The 23,990-nt window shown below is 39.9% G+C and overlaps 1 pseudogene; it reads right to left on the reverse strand.

Moving 5' to 3' along the window:
* Positions 1 to 1,174: 1,174 nt before the first annotated feature.
* Positions 1,175 to 23,990, reverse strand: part of LOC132286949 (zinc finger protein NUTCRACKER-like) — a 70,710-nt pseudogene continuing 47,894 nt past the window's right edge.

Genomic DNA, 23,990 nt, shown 5'->3' on the forward strand with positions numbered 1-23,990 from the left:
TGGTGGTTCGTCTACCAGGACCTTCAAATTTGAAAGGGTTCAAATGCGGTGATAATTGATTTTTTCATTAATTGAATAGAGCAAAACAGAGGAATTATTTTATTTATTTATTTATTTTTTTATTTTTTAATTGAATAGGTCATGACAGCGAAAAATATGGTCTTATGTATAACGTTGCGTGATTTCATTAATTCAAAGTGGGGAGAAATTATTTTACTGGCATTGGTAGCCTAGTAAAAGAGCTCATGTTGTGTTTGGGAGTATATTGGAATTTGAAAGAATATTTGGAATTTGAAGAGTTAAAGGAATTTAGTTTAAAATTTTAATTAAATGTCTTTCAAAGCTGTCTTTGAAATGCGTTGCATGACCATGAAAGAGCCCTATTATGAACAAACCAAACCTCATCGAATTGTGATTTCTGAATATATATATATTTTTACCTGATTCACTTTTTAGAGCACAATTCTGTTTCTCGACCCTAGCCCAGGATAGGCTGTTTTCGATTTCGAACTCAAGTCACAACTAAAATATTGGAAGAAAATTAGAATTCTTAAACAGCATTGCAACCACCAAATTATTATCACAAAACTACTTTTCTTTAGGTACAGTTTTCTCAACCACCAAATGAGCAATAATAGAAAGCCAGACAATTGATCTGGGGAATTATCTGCTGAAAAATCTCTGGAACTTTTAAGGACTGATACTAGTAAACACAATCAACATATATGCTTATAATGTGGAGGAGCAACTAACATATATGCTTGTTTGAACGGCTGTTGTGAATGCCAAATTTGGCTTCCAGCTGTCTGAGAGGATATCATTCACATTCCCTTTTATCAAAAGAGCAAATGAAATCCAACCATGGACATTGTCCGTCCAGTTTGCAGCTTTCTTGATCGTGTGGAGACCCTAGTTGTTTTTTGGGAAACAGGAACACGAGGAGAACGAATGTCAGTACACTTGATGACGGCCATTTCCTTCTCTCTCTCTTTATTGCATGTCACCTACCTTATCTTTTACATACCACAAGCTCTAATTTTGGACCTTAATTGGAAGATTTGAGGATTTGGTCTAATCATGCAAGAAAAAGCATACAAATGAGGAGGCCGGTGCAAGAATATGGCCTCTTTTTCTCTTTCTTCTTTATTTTCTTTTCCTTTTCATCTGTTTTCTCCTGTATACTGTCGGTAGATACTACCCATAATAGAGACACCTAAACATGCTACAAAAACAGTCCTGAAAAATGAAAACAAAACTAAAAAACAAAGTAGAAGAAAAAATAAATGTTGTATGAAAGTGTCAGAGACTCAGGGTTATTATTATTGAGTCTTTAAGTTCGAATCCTGGTTTAAGCAATATCCGTAATTTGAATGTGATTGTGAATCCTGAGTTTATGGCGTAACTACAAGTCCAAATGGCCTCTGGTTGGAACGATCCTCATTAAACATTAGGGGAAAAAAAAATAAACTTAAAAGTTTTCAATCTCAGTTTGATTAGAGTTAATGCATGGGGAAAAATTTACCCATTTGAGTTATGTAGAATTGAAAAACAAAATGACAAGCAAGATGATAAGAGGTGATTTAATGGAATTGCTTTGGAAAAAATAATCATCGAGGTCACCTTTCAAAAAAAAAAAAAAAAAATCATTAATCATAGAGGTTGCTTGATTTAATGGAATTTACTCAAAAACAAATAATTATAGAGGTCCCTCATAGATACTATATAGGTGTACCTTAAATTGGATTCAAGACAAGAAGCCTTTGCAGTCTGATATAAAGGCTATGTCAGTAGTTGATAACATTATTATAAGACCTATAATGCTGAAAGATTAAAAGGATATTAAAGATCATCATGGAGAAAATCCTTTCATTTATGGGTGGGGGTAATATGAAGCCTTATATTGACTTCCCTCACTTTCTTGCATTTGTTAAAGGCTTATAGCTAATACAATGATTCTTGCTATCTACAAGTTTGCATGGTTGAACAAAAAAGAGCTACATATATATTTTACTCAGTAGGCTAAGCCTTTCTTTGCCACTAGATTTCTCTTTCAACACCATTTTGAGAGGATTAAAACCATCACAAAAGATGAAACATTGCAATAATGGAGTTGAAAAGAACTTCTTCCTTTGCCCCCACCACTTACCTCTTTTTTTTTTTCTTCTTCTTCTTCTTCTTTTATTTATTTTTTATTTATTTTTATTTTTTATCAAAAACAAAAGCCACTACATTAAAGGGATCACAGCTTTCAGGAGGGAATATGCAGAGATCTCCTCTCCTTCTTCAGCTTTTGAATAGTTTTACTAAACACATTTTTAGCTCCCATCAAGCACTGCTACCTTTCCCTCTCTGCAAAGTTCACACACTAATCTCTCTCTCTTCCCAACTTTAATTTCTATTTTGCTTTCCAAGTTCCAACAGAGAAGCAATTCATGAAATTTCCATATGATCAAGTCCATCCATTAATTGATGGTGGGTGGTAGATGGATTGCATACCAACACCCAAAAAGTTCCTAGTTTTCCCATTCTGCACATTTCGACGCTTTGAGGGGTACATCTGCAACTGATTCAAAGTGAAGATATCATTTACTGAGCTCTCCAAATCAGTAGTTCCAAGATTAGTGGATATAGGGTTTGTACTACAATACAATCCACAATACTTGTTCCCATCTTGAACTTGAATATTGTTATTGCACTTCAATCCTAAGCTTCCTAGGAATGATGTATCAATACCTGAAGTTGCTCCAATTTGGGCAGCTTTTTGCAGTAGAGTTGTTGCTGACATGTTCGCTGTAGGTGTTTGATGAGAGCAATGTTGGGTGCTGTACAATGAAGGAACACTTACAGGATGACTTCCACCATTCTTAACATTGCTCAAGTGAAGTAAAGGGCTTGTTATTGGTTCATCATCCGTCGAATGTTTGCTTCCATCACCCAATTCAGTTGATATTCAGGTGGTGAAAGGTTTGAACAAGATACAATTGGATCATCATAAACTGCTCCTGAACTCACAGTCCCAATTTGATGTCTCTCTTGGAGATTAATATTGTCCTTTGCTTCATGACTTTGGGGTCCTTGGCCTATCCATAATGAGAGTCCCCCTGTTGTTGTAATATCGATTGTTCTGTCACTGCCTGGCATTGGCTTGAAAATGGAAAAGAGATGTTGTGTGTAGGGGTTCTTTTTTAATCAAACAATAAACAATAATATAATGGTGATATTAGAAATACAAATACGAAGGAAATAGAGGAGATGCTTAGAGTAGAAGGAGGAGAAGAAGACCAATTATCAAGATTAAGATGGTAGTAGGGCAAGTATACAGTATTGTTGCCCAAGAATGGACTCTAGAGAGAGGGGGGGGGGGGGGGTTGGTTGTTGGTGAATAGAGTCCTTGTTTAAATATGACAGATTTAAAAACTAAGTAAATAAACAATATGCTATTTTAGTTTTAACAAGTATGAACAAACAAAATCATCAAATAGATGTAGTAGCAAGATGTGACTGATTTTCAGTGTATGCAACTTCAATTTCCAGCAAGTAAATTGTAGGTAAAGGTGTAATATAACCGTTATTTTGGATTCTACTTGATGGACTTATCTGTATCTGATGCAAAGGCGCTCGAAATATGTGTATAAAGGTCTGTGTAAAGTATGGGGAAAGTTACAAAAGGATTAAAGAAGAGGCGTAGCTCTGACACAGAAGGAATATAGCCGTTGGCTATTCCTTTAGGACTAAGTTGACTTAGTTATGAACTAAGTCGGCTTAGTTCAAAACTGAGTTGACTCAATTAGAAACTGAGTCGGCTAAGTTGCCTATTTTCTGGGTTTTGAAAGTGATAAGGCTCGGCCTAATTGAGTCGACTGGCCTCTCAATCTAAGCGAGTCGACTTAGTTGAAAAAGGGAGTCGGCTCAATTTAATTTACCAAAAAATGAAACTGTTTGTGGTTTGCAACAGGCTTCTGTAAAGGACTTCTGCACACAACACAGCTTATTTCCATTAAAAACATTTAAGTAAATGCCTTTACAGTATTTATATGTCCATTTACTTTAAGTTTACAATGTAAATAAGAAAGTTCCCCCCATTTGGATTCAATAAAAAATATAAGAAAATTGAACTAAATCAAAATGTAGAAATTCAGTTTTAGTACAAATTTGGATTTCTGACAGTTTTAGTAAAAATGAATCCTTATGCAGACTAATGTAGACTTGGTCATAAAATCCCATAAAATCAATTTTGGCTATTTGAAGTGTAAGGAGTAATTACTGGGAAAAATTATCTTGGAAAAATGTTTTCTTCAAAAATCCATTTTTCACACTTACCCAAAAACATAGTTTTCATGATGTGCATACAAGGGTCCTAAAGTCTATTACCAACTTATGGTAATGAAGGCTTCTCATGCCTTAATCGTTGACCAATTTGAATCATGTGATTGATGTGCATGGTCTTAGCATTTCTAGCACAAGTGATGAGTTCTTTCTAAGCTTATGCAAGCTTGAACTAACTCATTCTTTTAACAAAGACTTCATGTGTCAATTATATGAAAGAGATGCATAGTCTATTGCTAATGGATATAGGAGCATATGAATGATGTATGATATGCATGGTCCTATAGAGACGAGCTTCAAATAGATTCATAAATACTTTGACAATGAATCCTAAACACTTACTAACCTATCTATCCCTTTCTTCATGCTTTATCCATGATTGTAATGACCCAAACCGGGGGTCCGCATCGTTAACCGGGTCCTTAACCAAACCCAAGGACACACCAGGGGTAAAATGGTCATTTCACAATGTGAGAGGGTAATCCATACTTAAGATAATCAAATGAGGTTTTAAATAATCATTCTTAATCATTTCATGACACTCGGTAAAGTTACCCTTACCGGTTTAAGGCAATTTCCGACACTACTCCACTAAAACAATCATAACTATCAACATGAATGGAATTTTGGGATGAGATTGGTCTTATTGGAAAGCTAACTCAAAATCCTTAAAAATGGACTCAAGAATGACCCTATTTGGGTTCCGAACAAAAAATTTATGACCATTCGAAGTCTGGTGATCAAAGCTATCAAACTGACAAGGCAATATGGCGCACTGGAGAACTTGAACCGGTTTAAGGACCTTGAACCGGCTCAAGATGGGCAGAATGCTCATCCTTGAACCTTAGGACCCCTTTGAACCGGTTCAATGGGGGCTGAATCGGTTCAAGATGCCCAGAACCTCAAATTCGCCCCCTATAGCCTAAAATTGAAGTCTTATGCTCCTTAGCGCCACTTTGGTCCTTTGGTGACCTTATGCAAAGCCCAAATCTGTCCCAATTCTTCCATTTGATGAAAAAACTAACACAACTAAGTAGAACTAAAATCGAATAAGGCCATATATGAGTCTGATACACTATTAAAGTTAAGTGAAAGCGTCATACATAAAAAATATGGCCTTAAGGCCTTACATAGATATTGAAATCAAGTTGAGACCACAAAATACAAAAGAATGGTCTCAAGACCATTTCCAACCATGTAGAAAATACAAAATGTGTCCTGATATTATTTACAACAAAAAGGAGTGAAATACACATCGAGTACAAAAGATCCAAGTCCATCAACCATTTAAGCAGGTGGTGGATTGTTGTCCGCCACTTCTTTACCGTGCCCTGAAAAATGTTAAATAATGGGGTAAACAATTTACTCAGTAGGTGGTGCCTAAGACACACCTCTTGTAGCCCCGTGAATCCAAACAAGGAATAGGGAAAAGAACGGGGATCATACTGTTTCCGGAAAAATATAACCACAACATCAACAACAATAATCCAAGCTATAAATGAACCGTGCCATGCTATGGGATGCAATGCCATGCAATGTCGTTTCCCATTTCCAAAATAAATCCGTTTCATCGTATCAAATCGTTAATGCAACCTGACCTATAGCACCTCTATGGCGTCACGAGGAGAGGGTTGGTTAGCAAATCCCTAACCACATAACACCTCCATGGCGTCGTCTGAGTCTAGGTAGATCAACCTTCTTCGAGATCATATTAATATCACGGACCACTAGGTGCCTCCTAGGCGTCCGGTTTTCTTAACACTTTTCAAAACATCATTGACACCACGAGCCATTAGGCACCTCCTAGGCGTCCGGGTTTTCGTAAACTTTCCATCAAAACCTTTCTCAAAATATTTTCTTTTGGTTCTTTCAAAAATAATTTCCTGTTTCCTTCCCAATACTCATGCATGAATGCATCATGTGATTTCAAACTATGCCAATACTCTTTGTCATACATTTAACTCAAATCTACATCACTTAGCATACTTGCAAAAATTTTCAAAGAATTTACAACATGCTTCCATATCACAACATTTAGCATTTTCCACACCATAGGCAATTAAAATCATTAACTAAGCATGTTTTTTCATATAATTTTGACTAACACATAGTCACATAATTTACAAAATTACAATGACATAATTCACACTTTCAAATCATGAAATTTAGCACCAAAGGTACAAAGAACATTAATTAATCATCAATTAAGCATGGTTCATCATCATACATATCAAGCAACACATAGTCACAACTTTGGCACAACATATATATAATATAGCATGAAATTTCTACAAAATTAAGCATGCTAACCACGATTTAAGAAAAGAAATTCACAAAGGAACAAGAAAATTAGTGAATTAGGAACCCCTGCCTCAATCTAAGCCAAAATCCCCAAATTGTGCCCTAGATCCCAATTCTCCTAGAGTGCACCAAACACCAAATTGCTTCAATCAACTAAAAGATCTTGTCACGTGCTTCAATTTGCCACAAACGGCTTCCAAAATTTCCAAGAATTGAAAGAGGGATCAAGATTCAAAGTTTGAATGGAGAAAGAAGAGAAAAGAGGTGCAAGGCAATGGTGAGAGAGAGCTAGCCGGGAGAAGAGAGGAAAATGAGACAAAAATAATGGTCTCATGGCCTTTTGTGTGTTAATGGTGGGCCCCACCTATTTTTCTTTTATTTTTCCTTTTTCTTTCATCCTCATTTTACACAACATACATATATGCACACACATTTAATTGCACATTCAATTTACAATCACTTAAAACACAATAAATAAGAATAAATATGATATAAATGGACCCAATCAAAATACTCGTATACAACAATTCCGGTAGCCGGTCCCACACGGAACCATTCGGTCCGAAAACTAAAAAATAGAAAAAAAAAAACCACCTTTGCATTTTAAGGAGTCCTGAACTCAATGAAATACCCCAAACAACTCTTCGGACACAACCGGCTTACTCCACAGTGTCCGGTTCACAAAATGGCAAAAGATGAAAATGCACTCGAAAAATCAGAAAATTCCAAAAATTGGAAAATGGCAAAAATCGGAAGCATCACAATGATCGTGTAGGCTTTGAGGTAGACTTACTTTCTTCCTTTCTTTGAGTTGCTTTCTTGCTCGTCATAGTCCAAGTTATCTTTGGATGGACTATGCATATGGTTCCTTGTAACTTCATTTTCCTTTGCTTTCCATAGATATAATCTTGAGTAATGGAATACTTGGAATGGTTTTTATGATCTTCAGTGAGGTTCTTCTTTGGATGTAGATCATCTATAACACTTTATGTAAATATTAGTCTTTAAACACCATTAATGGTTTGTTATTATCAAAACACCTAGATTGACCTTGGATGGAATCTTTATGGTCAACAAGTATCTTATGACAAATTTATCTTATAGGGTTGGTTATTTCTTCATAGGACAGTACTATTTATAAGCTCGGATTCCATTGGTTATTATCCAATGACCCCCTTCGTGCATGGTTTCTCGCATGCATTGCTCCCAGTCAAGATTACGCGGGTAATCTTGGGGATTTAGGAGCCTGAAGGTTCTAATCTTCTCATCGAGCCTTGCACTTTGTTGCCATGTCATTTCTCCCTTACTCAAGGGCATAAAATGTTGCTTGGCCGCCCTTTGGTCAAGCCTGGCATAGCATTAAATGTGATTTTAAGGTTCGCTGTCATAATGTGTATAATCCCATCATCTTGTTAATTGAGACTTGCTGAAAGTGAAGGTACTTCTTAACTTCTCGTCCACCAATCCATGATCCTCCTAAGTTTCCCAATCTTAGATTCTTTATAGCACGAAAACTCTACCTTTGTTTCGTGCTACGTGTGAATTTTAATAGGAAGTGGTATTGTTTGGCCTAATACCAAGGCTTGGAATGCTCGAGGGTTAGGTCCTCGAGGCTTGCATGGGCCTAGAGTGATGCCAAGGCTTAAGGTGCTCGAGGGTTGGTCTCTCAAGGCTTGAGGAGCCTGGAGCAATGCTAGGGCTTAAGGTGCTTGAAAGTTGATCTATCCAGGCTTAATAGGCCTGGAGCGATGCTAGGGCTTAGGATGCTCAAGGGCTGACTCTTAAGGCTTGATGGTCCTGGAGTGATGCTAGGGCTTAAGGTGAACGAAAGTTGATCCCTCAAGGCTTGATAGGCCTAGAGTGATACCAGGGCTTAGGAATGCTCGAAGGTTAGTCCCTCGAGGCTTGATGAGCCTAGAGCGATGCCAGGGCTTAAGGTGCTCAAGAGTTGGACTCTCGAGGCTTGATGGGCCTAGAGCGATGCTAGGGCTTAAGGTGCTCGAGAGTAGGTCTCTCAAGGCTTGATGGGCGTGGAACGATGCTAGGGTCTGAGGTGCTCGAGAGTTGATCCCTCGAGGCTTGATGAGTTGGAGCGATACCAGGACTTAGAGTGTTCGAGGATTGGTCTCTCAAGTCTTTGACTTTTCAAGTCACTTATTGGGTTAGGGTCGTATTGACTTGTTAACGTGCCATGTCAGCTTCTAATAAGTGACACCCACATTTTATCCCCCTGCACGTGCGACGATTCAAAATGTATTGTTGCACGTGCAAGTCTAGACGGATAGGTCATTTATTCATTCAAGGAAATTGAGCGGACGCGAGATTGAAAGGTCGCCTCTAGTCATTAATGTGCCATCTATTGCCGCTTCGATTTTGGGGGTTCCCGAGGTGAGGGAACTGTTTAAAAGGAGGCAAGTGATAGTCTGAAGGTTTACTTGAGAGAAGATTTACCCTTACTATTTTTTTTATCCTTGCCTCCATTGTCACTGGCGAAAAGAGTTTGCAAAACTTAAGATCTTTTGCTTGTGTTGACTTAAACTTTGGGATTACTACCATGGTGAGTAAGAAACAGGAACTAAGCAAGAAGTACTGCCCTCCACCTAAGGTGCCACTGGATTTAGAATGGCAACGAGCCCCGTTTTTTTGGGAAACATGACTTGTTTTTGCAACGGGCAAACCAGGCTGTGGTTGCCGGTGAACCACTGGAAGTGGTGGAATTGATGGAGGAGGAGGTTGAGATTAACTTAGCTTCGTGAATTCCTGCAGACACTATTTTGAGATTTGGTGTCGAGCAAAGGCGATACCTGTGATACCCCTCGGATCTGAGACACGGGTTGATCAGGCCCAGGCCCAAATGATAAGCGCCGAATATTGTATATTCTAGCGCCCTAAATTGCATTAGTAAAGTCCGTTGTATGTCAATTTATGTAGATTATCTTCATTTCTATGTTTTTATGCATTTTCAGGTTCCTTGGCCCAAAAGGAGCAAAAATAAGGTGTTGTGGATTTTTGATCAACAATGTGCTCAAAAGTTGAATTTCAGGCAGCAGTGGAACTCGATTTTGATTGCCACTTTTGACCGAGAAAGCTCGAGATCTAGACTTCCATTATAAAATGGCATATTTAGAACTCAGAATTAGATTTCTAAATCTTCAAACGGTTTGTCATTCGGAGCTCGGAGCAGAGAGTTATGGCCTTGTTACCAGAGGTGCGCAGAACTGCCTGGCAGCAATGAAATTCTGCCTTGATCTTCATTTTCGACCAACCATTCTTGAGAATTGGATCTCCACCAAAACATGAAGTATTTAACGCTCTGAATTGGCTTTCCAAATCTTCAAATGGTTCATCATTCGGAGTTTGGAACGCAAAGTTATGGCCATTTCATCAAAGTAGGTCCAGGCGGAGCAAATGGAGAATAGGCATTCTGCCCAATTTTCGAGTGCTCGAGGCCCAAATTCGAGCACTCGAATTTAGGGCAGTTTGTCTCCAAAAAATCACTATTTCAGCCACTTGTTTCTTGGTTCCTTCATTTTCTGATTTCCTTCTTTATGAGGTGGTTGGAGATGTTCCTAGGGGGGGGGGGGGGGGGAGCCACACATCTCCTTGGCTAGTTTGGATCAGATTTTGGGGAGAGAAGAGAGCAAGGAGATAGAGTTCTTCAAGCTTGAAGAACTCTATCTCCTTGCTCTCTTCTCTCCCCAAAATCTGATCCAAACTAGCCAAGGAGATGTGTGGCTCTTATCCCTCTTATCTACCACCAAACTAGGCTCTCTCTCTCCCCCGCCCCTTGAAGAACTCTATCTCCTTGCTCTCTTCTCTCACCAAAATCTGATCCAAACTAGCCAAGGAGATGTGTGGCTCTTATCCCTCTTATCTACCACCAAACTAGGCTCTCTCTCCCCCCCCCCCCCCCCCCCCAGCTTGAAGAAGGGAGCACGAAAATAGAGGAGGTCTTCAAGCTTCTTCCTTCTTCCATTGCTCCTATGGGTAACTAAATCTTCTCTAGGGAGGTGATGAAGCCCCTCCCTTGTAAGCATGTTCTAGTGTAGATTTTACTTTTGGGATTTCAATGTATTATTGTTGGTGATTTTATGATCTAGAGTATCATATGTGTTGTAATGAATTCTAATGTCTATACATGATTATTTTGAGCTATTCATCTTGTCTTAGATGGTTTCTCTTCCTAATCATATTGCTTGCATTTCCATAGTGACAATGGAAGTTAGATCATGGAATGGTTTTAATGGCATGGAGTTTGAGAACTTTGATAAATCATTGCTTAGGATGCCCTTTGATGGTTTATACTTGATTCTTAACTTTGTGTGCTCTCATCATTTAATTAAGGGCTTGATAATCTTTGGCTTAGGGAGCATGTTGAAGACTACACCCTAGTCTAGGTAGTTCAAGCATGTGAATCTTTGATGGATTATTCTTGTTTTTGATTTAATGAACCTCTTGAGGATAGTATAGCAACCAAGGGTTGTTATGTGTCATGACCATCATTTATGTTGATTTTCCTAATTTAATCTCAATCTAGAATGTGTATAGGGTTGGAGAGGATTCATTTCCCTAGTTTTTCTCTACTTGTATTTCATCTCTTTTTAATTCTTGCAAGTTTCTAATTTATGCAATTTCAATATTCTTAGCTTAAGTGACAAACAACAAAACCTTTATAAACCCTTCATCATTCTAGAAAGATTCTAGACACTAAGGTTGCCGTAAGACTAGCGCAGTCCCAGTGGTTCGACTTACCCGACCAATAGCCCTATTTTACAATGATTCGTGCTATTGCGAAGGTTGATGTTTAATTGACCAATCGATCACCAAACCCGAGGGAATATCAGACAATTAATATTTTAAAAAGAACACAGATGACAAAATGAAATAAGAATAAATATTAAAAGCTGAAAATAATACTAATATAAAGTTCTCAACTGATAAAACTTAATAAAATCCAACTTCCAAAACCTCCATGATTACAACTCGAGAATCCATCCAGTGGATCCTTAAATAAAATCCCAACTGAACTGAAATAACTGAAAGTAAATCAAACTGAAGCATCGAGAGAAGTCCTACGTAATCTGACGGATGGAAAACTGTCCTCCAATAGTACGATCAAGCTCTAAGGCTGGAACCGCCCTATACCTGAAAAGAATAAAAGTGTAGGTCAGGCCCACGAACAAGTTCTAATCTAACTGCAATCCATACAGTGACCCGATACGCAGATACACCCTAGATACCTCACAATATCTATTAGTCCATACATATATATATATCCACACTAAGGGACATTCACTGGACTATAATAGGAGTCTCAACCTGAATAGAAGGTAACATGCGAAAACGCACCCAAAGGTGGGCATAAGTACCTAGACCTAACAGGGTACACCTACCTACTATATCCAGCTATGCATCCACTGCATCCACGCACCCTAACCAATGAGCCTAAGACTCAAGCTCATCTCGTGGTACCATAACTATATATCTAAAGTCTGTCCAAATCCAGAGTATGTCATTCAATTATTCATTGAGGTGACATACAAAACACAGTCCAGTTAGTCATTCAACTTATTCAGCTGATATGACTTAACTACAACCAACTAATCCAGGAAGTCACTCAACTTAGTCAGTTGATCTGACTCAAATACAAATAAGATTCAATATTTTACAATCCTTTCCTTTAATCCGATAGGTTAGGTCTTAGCATTTTGAAGCTAAACCGTCCCTAGTATGCCACCGTCCCATACCAGTGCATACAATCCTCCATATCCATGTAAATTACCATATATAATTCATAATTTAGTAATTTACAGTCCAAACCATTATCCAAGTAGTTGCAGAACATGTTTCATTATTCTAGCAATTGCAATCTAACAGTAATCTAAGTAATTGAAGAAAATGTTTGATATTTCGACAATTAGCATCCCAAAGCATGTATAGATCAAGGAAAATACATAGATGACCCTATCATGCATTTAAAATAAGTTTTATAAACATCCTAAATCCTATTAAATTGCTAAAATTTAGTTATGCAATTAATCCGTCTTTTATCCGTTAACATTATAGAAAGTTTACTAATTTAATACTGTTTGTCCCACTGACTTAGAGGCCAACTTTGATTAATCTAAGGTCTTAATAACACCCAAAATAGACCATTTAATCCCTCTGTAAAGTCCCAAAATTTTCAGAACAGTTCAATCCTCGCACAATTCAAAACAGTGCGTCAAAAACAACCTCAGGAAGCAATTTTGAGGTAGAGCCTGCTCCAAAACTTTGGGAGCAGGCTCCAGTAACCTTGGAGTCGGCTCTACATGTGTGGGAGTCAGCTCCCACTTCTATGGAGCCGGCTCTCACCTTCTCTGAGAGCCGTCTTCAACCGCTGCAACTTCTGCGACCTTATGCTTCGTCTCCGGTCGCTCCTAACCTATCTATTTGGTTTTAAACTGTTCCTAAGGGTTCTAACTATGTCCAGTATAATCCCCATGATGTGTTTACAGTAGTTAAAACTAAATACAAAAACTACCAGTTCTACAGACTAAGCATGCTTTAAGAATATAACTGAAAACAGACATGCACGAACTGTAATTTAACAGATTACAACACATATATATCATCAATATAACATCTAATATACATGTAAAACTCAATTAATGATTAATTAGACCCTAGAGACTATCCAGGTGCACAGAACACAAGCTAGAGGGAAGGAGGAAGAAAAGAACTTGCCTATGATTTCAGTTTTGAAATCTCGGTGTTGTGTCCACTGTTCTGGCAACACTGAACTACCGTCTATCCTCCTCTTACTTCTGCTCTTTCCTTCTCCTAGGTCTGACCTTGAAACCTCAGTCGAATCCCACACTGAACGTGCTCTGTTCTCTCAAAACCTCACTCTGTATCTCTCTGTTTTTACATAACTCAGTTTACGTCTATAAGCTAAGTGTTATGATCGTAATAATATTAGAGACAGAGCCTTAACTCGGCCCACGAACAACCCTCGTTATAAACTTTGTCGGCTTCCACCTACGGGACTTCTAACAGAAACCTAAAGAATTTATTAACGTAATATAAATACTCATTTAATCTAATTACATAATTAAACCTTTATACTAATTAATTAAGGATGCATAAATAATAAAAAACAATTTAGATAATTTAATTACACTAAGTAATACAAGTAAAACAAATAAAACAGTTAAATCAAATATTAAATCAAATAATCCAAACAAGTTAATTAATCAAGCAACAAAACAATTAAATACTTAAAAATGCAAACAAAACAATTAATTAAAATACCAGGACTATCTTTGTAAAATTAGGGGTATTACATTCTTTCCCCCTAACAAAAGGAATTCTGTCCACGGAATTCGCTCTTACCTTCTTCCAATATTTCAGGAAACTGCAAGCGAATGACATCCTCCCGTTCTCAGGTAGACTCAGCCTTATTGTGATGACTCCACTAAACACGCACCAAAGGGATAACCTTATTACGAAGGATTTGATCCCGACAATCAACAATACGACACGGTGGCTCCAAATAAGTTGCATCCGGCTGCAACTCAATCTCCCCAACATCGATATGCTGATATCGAATCTCATATCGTAGAAATTTCCGCAACATAAAAACATGGAAGATGTTGTGTACGCGATTCAAATTATCCGGAAGTGCCAACCGATAAGCGACAGCTCTAACTCGATCCGTAATCATAAATGGACTGACAAACCGCGGAGACAACTTTCCTTTCTTCCCAAAGCAAATTACACCTTTCATAGGAGACACTTTGAGGAGAACTTGATCCCTAACCTAAAACTCCAAAGCACGAGTACGAAGATCCGCATAACTCTTCTGCCTACTCTGGGCAGTGCGCATGTGATCCCTAATAAGAGCTATCTTCTCAGAAGTATCCTTGATGAACTCAGGACCCAAGAATCTACTCTCACCAACCTCCATCCAACAAACAGGCGATCGACACGGTCGGTCGCATAACACCTCAAATGGTGCCATCCCAATAGTCTTCTGGAAACTATTATTATAAGTAAACTCCATAAGTGGAAAATAATCCTCCCAGTGGCCCTTGAAATCAAGCACACACGACCGAAGCATATCCTCCGTAATCTGATTAACCCTCTCAGTCTGTCCGTCAGTCTGAGGATGATAAGCAGTACTAAGGTGTAGTTCTGTACCCAAAGCCTGCTAAAAACTCTTCCAAAATCCTGACACAAAGCTTGAATCCCTGTCCGATATAATAGACAATGGAATTCCATGCAACTTCACAATCTCTGAAATGTAAAGTCTCGCCAACTGCTCTGAAGTGAAGTCAGTGCAAATAGGCAAGAAATGAGCTGATTTTGTCAATCTGTCCACAATGACCCAAATGGAATTGTGATCCTTAAAGGAATTAGGCAATCCCTCCACAAAGTTCATAGAAATGTTCTCCCATTTCCACTCCGGTATCAACAGTGGCTGTAGAGCTCCTGGCGGCCTCTGATGATCAATCTTGATCATCTTACAAGTACTACACTAAAAAACAAAAAGAGCAATGTCCATCTTCATACCTGCCCACCAAAACTGCCGCTTTATATCCTGATACATCATGTCCCCTCCTGGATGAATAGAGAACTCAAAGTGGTGAGTCTCAGTCATCACATCCTTCCTCAAATCATCAGCAGAAGGTACCACTAACCGTCCCTTGTATCGCAAACCTCCCTCAGCCCCAACATGGTAGAATGGAACCTCTCCGGAAGCTATCGCTGCAACTTTGTCAATCCACTACTGATCCGTTAATTGTGCCTTCAAAACCTTGTAAATGATAAAAGGTGTAACTACCATGTAAGCCATAAAAGCATCCGACAATTAATCAACCTTCTTCAATGCGTTCCACTCAGTAGTGAATAGAGTAGAAAGACTACCAACAGGTCGGCGACTGAGTGCATCCGCCACCACATTCACTTTCCCTGGATGGTACTGTATAGAAAAGTGATAGTCTTTTACAAACTCCAACCATCTGCGTTGTCTCATATTCAGCTCCCGCTGAGTGAACAAATACTGCAAACTCTTGTGATCGCTGAATAATCTGAAGGACTCACCTAATAGATAATGCCTCCAAATACGTAAGGCAAAGACTACTGCTGCCAACTCCAAATCATGTGTTGGATAATTAAGCTCGTGAGGCTTAAGCTTCCGAGATCCATACGAAATCGGTCGCTCCTCTTGCATCAAAACACATCCAAAACCATGCAACAAAGCATCTGTGTACACAAGATACTCTATCCCGCTCTGTGGGGTAGATAAAACTGGTGCAGAAGTCAACATAGTCTTCAGCTCATCAAAAGCTTTCTGACAATGTTCATCCCACACGAATCGTACACCCTTCTTAGTCAAATGAGTGAGTGGTCCTGCTATCTTGGAGAACCTTTGGATGAGCCTACGATAGTATCTTGCTAAACCGAGGAAACTCTGAATCTCGGTAAGTGAAGTAGGCTGTCCCCATTCAACCAATGCTGAAACTTTGGCCGAATCCACCGCTATTCCTCTTTCTGACACCACGTGACCCAGAAATTTCACCTCCCGCTGCCAAAATTCACATTTCTTGAACTTGGCATACAACTGGTGCTCACAAAGCATCTGTAAGACTATCCGAATGTGTCTAACATGATCATCCTTTGACCTATAGTAAATCAAAATTTAATCTATGAAGACAATGACAAATTGATCTAAGTAAGCCTTGAAGACTCTATTCATTAAATCCATGAAAACCGCTGGTACATTAGTCAACCCAAACGGCATCACTCCAAACTCATAAGATCTGTATCTTATGAGAAACGCCGTCCTCGGAACATCATGCTCCCAAACCTAAAGTTGATGATATCCAGACTGCAGATCAATCTTAGAGAAGTACGTAGCTCCCTTCAACTGATCAAAAAGATCATTAATCCTGGGTAATGGATACTTGTTACGAATAGTAACCTTGTTATACTCCCTGTAATCTATACACAGCCGAAGTGAACCATCCTTCTTCTTTACAAATAAAATCGGTGCTCCCTAAGGTAAAGTACTCCTACGAATAAAACCCTGGCTGAGTAGCTGTTGAATCTGATCCCTCAGCTCTCGCATCTCCATTGTTGCTATCCTATACGGTGCCCTAGCAATAGGCGTAGTGCCTGGAGCTAAGTCGATCACAAAATTAATCTCTCGACTAGGCGGCAACCCTGGAATCTCCTGAAATACATTCGGGAAATCCTGTACAATTGGTATGTTATCCAATGATACAGTAGTCCCCTCCTCTATATGAAACAAATAGGTGCTAGTGACCCCGCTAGAGCGCGGCATAGCAACGACGTACATGTCCTGACTAGGTATGGTAAAAATAATTGACCTATCATAACAATCAACTTGGGCATGGTAATGTGATAACCAATCCATCCCAAGTATCACATCATAAGTGTATATGTCTAGGACCAAAAGATTGGCTAGAAATCTGAGTCTACCAATATCTAGTGTCACAGGCCCATTACTCGCATGAAGAATGGCTGTATTACCTAACGGTGTAGAAATCCCCTGTGGTCTACTATATACCTGAGTCGTCATCCTAGACAAATTAACAAAAGATCTAGCTACAAATGAGTATGTAGCACCCATGTCAAATAATACACGTCCATGTAAACCATGAATAGGAAACTTACCCTCAACAGCCTGAGGTGCCTGCATATCCTGTGGCATAAGTTTGTACACCCTGCCATAATGTAGCTATTACGGTACTTGTCCTTGAATCCGGGGAACCTGTGGAGCCGGTAGAGGCACTGGTGCACTCTACCCCTGCTACACATGCTGTCCCTGTCCCTGTCCCTGTCCCTGTCTTGCTCTAGGACACTGCCTGAAAGTATGTCTATACTCTCCACAAGTGTAGCGACTATCCTGGAAAGTACTAAATGGCCTCCTTTGTCAGTTAGCCTGTGGTTGACCCTGTCCTACCTGTGGTCCCCCATTCTGTTGTCGCTGAATAGGTGCCACATCCCTGTGAGCATCTAAACCACCCTTGTACTTCTTCCAAGGTTGCTGTCCCTGGAATTTACCCTTGTCATTCTGTCGGTGTCCATTGCCATTCCCTTTCTCAGCTGCCTGATTAACAGAGTCTCTGTCACCCAACTTTTCATCCTTGGCCTGTCTGAAGTCCACGGTCAACTGATACTGCTGTAGAGCGGCGTCTACCACCTGAGCATAGGTAGTATAGGCTGGACTACCTGTAATAGTTCTCTTGATAGACCATATCAGTCCATTAACAAAACTGTTGTGCTTTTTCTCCTTTGTATCCACTTCCTCCTGTGCAAAAAGAGATAAGCTCGTGAACTGTTGCTCATACTCCGCCATTGTCATGTTCTCCTACTGCAGATTAAGAAACTCGGTCTTCATGGCTTCCCTGACTGCATAAGGGAAATACTTTTCATCAAAGCGTGCACTGAACTGATCGTAAGTCAATGCCATCCTTTCCTCTGCGGTGGTAATTGACTCCCACTACTGAAGTGCATCCCCAACTAGCTTGAATGTAGCAAGCATCTGCTTCTGAGCCTCTGTGCATTGAACCAAGTGAAGATGTCGCTAGATAACCTGTTTCCACTGGTGAGCTGCTTTCGCATCGGTGGAGCCTGTAAACTCAGGTGGGCTCCCCTTTGTGAAAGAACTCCTGGCCTTCTCCCAAGTATCAGTCTGAACAACCAGTGCTGGTAACGGTGCCGGCTATACTTGAGGCTGATTATAAAGTGCAGCTGTTACCCCTACTTCTATAGCCTGAGCAATGAGGTCGTTGATGTATGGAGGAAACTCTGGATCTCCTCCCTGATCCCGAGTCTGCTAAACATCCTCCTGCTCTTCATGGAACTGACCATCATCCTGAAACTCTGGCAAATGTTGCTTTTCCAAAAACCGCAGGCGTACCTGTTGCCTACGTGCCACTCTCCTTTGTCGACAGTTCATCTGTCCCCTTCTAACGTTAACCATGCTGTTAACAAAGAAAGACAGACATCAGTACGAGTTTAAATGAACTGTAAAGGAATACAATGAATCCTAAACTTAAGCTCTAATCAAGAGAAAATGCTACGTGGAAGTCTTAATACGAAACATCTTAGAGACACTTGAACCTGGAGTGCTCTGATACCAACTGCGATACCCCTCGGATCCGAGACACGGGTTGATCAGGCCCAGGCCCAAACCCGAGGGAATATCAAACAATTAATATTTTAAAACGAATACAGATGACAAAATGAAATAAGAATAAATATTAAAAGCTGAAAAGAATACTAATATAAAATCCTCAACTGATAAAACTTAATAAAATCCAACTTCCAAAACCTCCATGATTACAACTCGAGAATCCATCTAGTAGACCACTAAATAAAATCCCAACTGAACTGAAATAACTGAAAGTAAATAAAAATGAAACATCGAGAGAAGTCCTATGTAATTTGACGAATGGAAAACTGTACTCGAACAGCATGATCAAGCTCTAAGGCTGGAACTGTCCTGTACCTGAAAAGAATAAAAGAGCGGGTCAGGCCCACGAACAAGTTCTAATCTAACTACAATCCATACAGTGACCCGATACGCAGATGCACCCTAGATACCTCACAATATCTATTAGTCCATAAATATAAAAATATACATCCACACTAAGGGACTTTCACTAGACTATAATAGGGGTCTCAACATGAATAGAAGGCAATATGCGAAAACGCACCCAAATGTGGGCATGAGTACCTAGACCTAACAGGGTACACCTACCTACTATATCCAGCTACGCATCCACTGCATATACGCACCCTAACTAACGAGCCTAAGACTCAAGCTCATCTCTAATGTACCATAACCATATATCTAAAGTCTGTCCAAATCCAGAGTATGTCATTCAATTATTCATTGAGGTGACATACAAAACACAGTCCAGTAAGTCATTCAACTTATTCAGCTGATATGACTTAACTACAACCAACTAATCCAGGAAGTCACTCAACTTAGTCAGTTGATCTAACTCAAACACAAATAAGATTCAATATTTTACAATCCTTTCCTTTAATCTGATAGGTTAGGTCTTAGCATTTTGAAGCTAAACCGTCCTTAGTATGCCACCGTCCCATACTGGTGCATACATTCCTCCATATCCATGTAAATTATAATATATAATTCATAATTTAGTAATTTACAGTCCAAACCATTACCAAGTAGTTGCAGAACATGTTTCATTATTCTAGCAATTGCAATCCAACGGTAATCCAAGTAATTGAAGAAAATGTTTGATATTTCGACAATTAGCATCCCAAAGCATGTATAGATCAAAGTAAATACATAGATGACCCTATCATGCATTTAAAATAAGTTTTATAAACATCCTAAATCCCATTAAATTGCTAAAATTTAGTTATGCAATTAATCCGTCTTTCATCCGTTAACAGTATAGAAAGTTCACTAATTTAATACTGTTTATCCCACTGACTCAGAGGCCAACATTGATCAATCTAAGGTCTTAATAACACCCAAAATAAACCATTTAATCCCTCTGTGGAGTCCCAAAATTTTCAGAATAGTTCAATCCTCTCACAATTCAAAACAATGCGTCAAAAACAAACTCAGGAGGCAGTTTTGAGGTAGAGCCTGCTCCAAAACTTTGGGAGCAAGCTCTAATCAGCTTGGAGCTGGCTTTTATAACCTTGGAGCCAGCTCTACATGTGTGGGATCCGGCTCCCACTTCTATGGAGTCGGCTCTCACCTCCTCTGAGAGCCGTCTTCAACCGCTGCAACTTCTACGACCTTCTGCTTCATCTCCGGTCGCTCCGAACTTGTCTATTTGGTTTTAAAATATTCCTAAGGGTTCTGACTGTGTCTAGTATAATCCCCATGATGTGTTTACAGCAGTTGAAATTAAATACAAAAACTACCAGTTCTACAGACTAAGCATGCTTTAAGAATACAACTGAAAACAGACATGCACGAACTGTAATTTAACAGATTAAAACACATATATATCATCAATATAGCATCTAATATACATGTAAAACTTAGTTAATGATTAATTAGACCCTAGAGACTATCTAGGTACACAGAACACAAGCTAGAGGGAAGGAGGAAGAAAAGAACTTGCGTATGATTTTAGTTTTAAAATCTCAGCGTCGTGTCCACTGTTCCGGCAACACTAAACTACCGTCTATCCTCCTCTTACTTCTGCTCTTCCCTTCTCCTAGTCCGACCTTGAAACCTTAGTCGAATCCCATACCAAACGTGCTCTGTTCTCTCAAAACCTCACTCTGTATCTCTCTATTTTTACAGAACTCAGTTTACGTCTATGAGCTAAGTGTTATGATCGTAAACCCTTGACTTAAAGTATAATGGTGTATTTATAAGCTTAACCCTAAAACCCTAATCCTTGTAATATTAGAGACAGAGCCCTAACTTGGCCCATGAACAACCCTCGTTATAAACTTTGTCGGCTTCCACCTATGGGACTTCTAACAGAAACCCTAAAGAATTTATTAACGTAGAGACAGAGCCCTAGAGACAGAGCCCTAACTCAGCCCATGAACAACCCTCGTTATAAACTTTGTCAGCTTCCACCTACGAGACTTCTAACAGAAACCCTAAAGAATTTATTGACGTAATATAAATACTCATTTAACCTAATTACATAGTTAAACCTTTATACTAATTAATTAAGGACACATAAATAATAAAAAATAATTCAGATAATTTAATTACACTAAGTAATACAAGTAAAACAAACAATGCAATTAAATCAAATAATCCAAACAAGTTAATTAACCAAGTAACAAAATAATTAAATACTTAAAAATGCAAACAAAACAATTAATTAAAATAGCAGGACTATCCTTGTAAAATTAGGGGTATTACAATACCCATTGTCCTTTATGAACTTCGTGAACAATATTAGCCATGGTCATGGTTAGGAGGCGTGGACTAACACGATCCTGTCCAATCCAATGTATGAGGCAACTTTAACCAAGACGAGCCTCTTGCCTTGTATAAAGTTGTTTCGCCGACTTCATATTCCTCGCAATGTGGCGGGTTTATGGGAATTAACCTCGCGGTGGAGTTCGAGCTCACACACCTTTGTCACCGCGTGGGGAGAGTTTAGTTCCACTATCAAAGATGTAAGCCAGCTTCTGGGATTACCTTTTCAGGGTTTGGAGAATCTGGTTTATGGGAATTCTCGCAAGATGAGAAGACTCTAGCCCAAGATCTCAAAATAGCTTTGGATAAGACCAAAGATTTCAAATTTTATGGGGCAAATAAGGGATTCGCCGTACCGCTCGAGGTAAAGGCACGCGGAAGGCCACTCTTGGTGCTTTGGTGTGCTATTACTTCAGAGATTTCCCTATGTCGAGGAAAGACATCTCAAAATAAGGGATAAAGGGAATTCCTGGTCCTTAGATTGACCACCCCTCTGGTCTCACAACCTACTTGTTGTGTTGGCTCTCGAGGTATATATTAGAGGGTACTTCTGAAGATGCTCCCTTACCCTGCCTCTTGGACCTCGCAGTGAAGTTAGTGAGCGGTGTGAAAGTAGCACTCGTGCCTCTATTTTTGGGGACGTTATACCATCGCCTCTATATGGTGGGGGAGGACATGGTGTGCTTTGTTGGTTACTACGCCCATGGCTCTTATGTATCTACCCTCTTTTTATAGATGTTTCTGTATGAGAAATTTTAATCCTATGCCCCAACCCCTGCAGATTTGGCTGTTGACGAACAGGTCATGCGAGGCATAAGGTGGCATGGGCGCTCCCCTAAAGGACGGCTGGGGTATGCCTTGGACCAAAGCTTTCAATTTATCGCTCGCCCTTATGCTGCGGACCTGCTTGGGGCATTGACTATGCCTATGTACTTTGACCATGATGAGCATATTCTAGCAGGGACTCACCGACTAAACACAAGCGAGGTGCTAGTGTTTTTGCTAGTCACCACCCCTGGTTATTTGCCTACTATATGGGAGGGTGGCCAAATATTGAAAACTTATAACCCTCACCGAGTGCCTCTACAATTTGGCTATGACAAGGGAGTGCCCTCGCATTACATTTTTGCTGGGGGCGAGGCTCTTATGACGGGAGCTTCGCAAGGTTTGTAGCAGATCACATAGAACTGCTGCGAGAAAGAGTTGGCGCTCTATCCGTGCCAGGAAGGGATAGAGTGCCTTTGTGCACGGAGACAGCTCGCTCACTCTAGGCCATAGAGTTAGCGAGCTGGAAAGATCTCTGTTCTAGTCCTGCCCAGCGAGCGAAGGTATTGGTGATATATGCAGGGAAATTCTCATTGAGGCCTACTATAGAGTTTAATAGGGGTGCGCGTTGTAGCTTCGCGCCTGATCTTACACCACCAGCAGTGCAAGAGGGGGAGTTTTCACAGCCTGCCATGGCGACATCAGTTCCTAAGGTGGAAGTGGCTCGAGTGCCTGTACGTAGGCATAAAATGAGGGCCACTTCTCATGTTAACATTGGACCCCCAGAAAGTGAGCGGCGGTGAGTGCTGCCGAGCTAGCGATTGCTATCGTGAGGGAGGAGAATGTAAGGACCCCAGCACCAAGCACATCTCAACCCATTGTACCCTCTAGCAGGATTCCACTCATAGATGAGCCATCAAAGAATTTTGATACTGAAACTTCTTCTAAAGATGATGGAGAACAGCCTCTTACTGGAGAACATGGCTCAATGGCTGCTGCTTTTGGGCTGAGTTGAGGTGGGGTGCGCAAGCTTCATCGTGTGTGAGATGGTGGGATTGATGCCACCATCCATGACATAAGCTTTAGCGAGATATTAGTTTTTGACAGTGAATTTCCAAACTTACCTACTTTTAACTTTGTACAAGCCTTAGATGAGACTACTCCATATTGTTGTGGCCAGGAGGATACATCCACAAGAGCAAGAGAAGAAGAAATAGAAAGGTTGGTGTTGGATGTTTCGCCTCTCATTACCATTCGAGACATGCCAGTGCGTGCTCATGTTATCGAGGTGGCGGAGATGATGCGAGATTATGTGAGTACATTAGAGTTACCTCGAGACAGTGTTGACATCACTGAGGAGGCAGGACTACCAAGAGAGGGGGAGAGCATTGCTCGCGATGATGTCTAAACAAGGGGCTAGCACCCATCTAAGTCCCCAACTCTTGAGGTGATAATTCCTCAAGATGAGTCTATAATTGAGTCGCCCAGAAGTGAAAACGTGGAGGTGTTTGCTCAAGAAAGCGCAGATATAGCTCCGAGTTCTCCGGTGAAAGTGCGAGAGCCTTCGTAATCTGGTGATGAAGACATGGCTGAAGAAGCTTCCTCCAAGAGGGATGGGTCTCCTAATGGTGAGGGTCCAACCTTGCCT

This window comes from Cornus florida, unplaced genomic scaffold (genome assembly GCF_030987335.1).
Source record: "Cornus florida cultivar Cherokee Brave unplaced genomic scaffold, ASM3098733v1 CherokeeBrave_3.0.0_Hap2_Chr11, whole genome shotgun sequence".
In the NCBI taxonomy this organism is placed as follows: Eukaryota; Viridiplantae; Streptophyta; class Magnoliopsida; order Cornales; family Cornaceae; genus Cornus; species Cornus florida.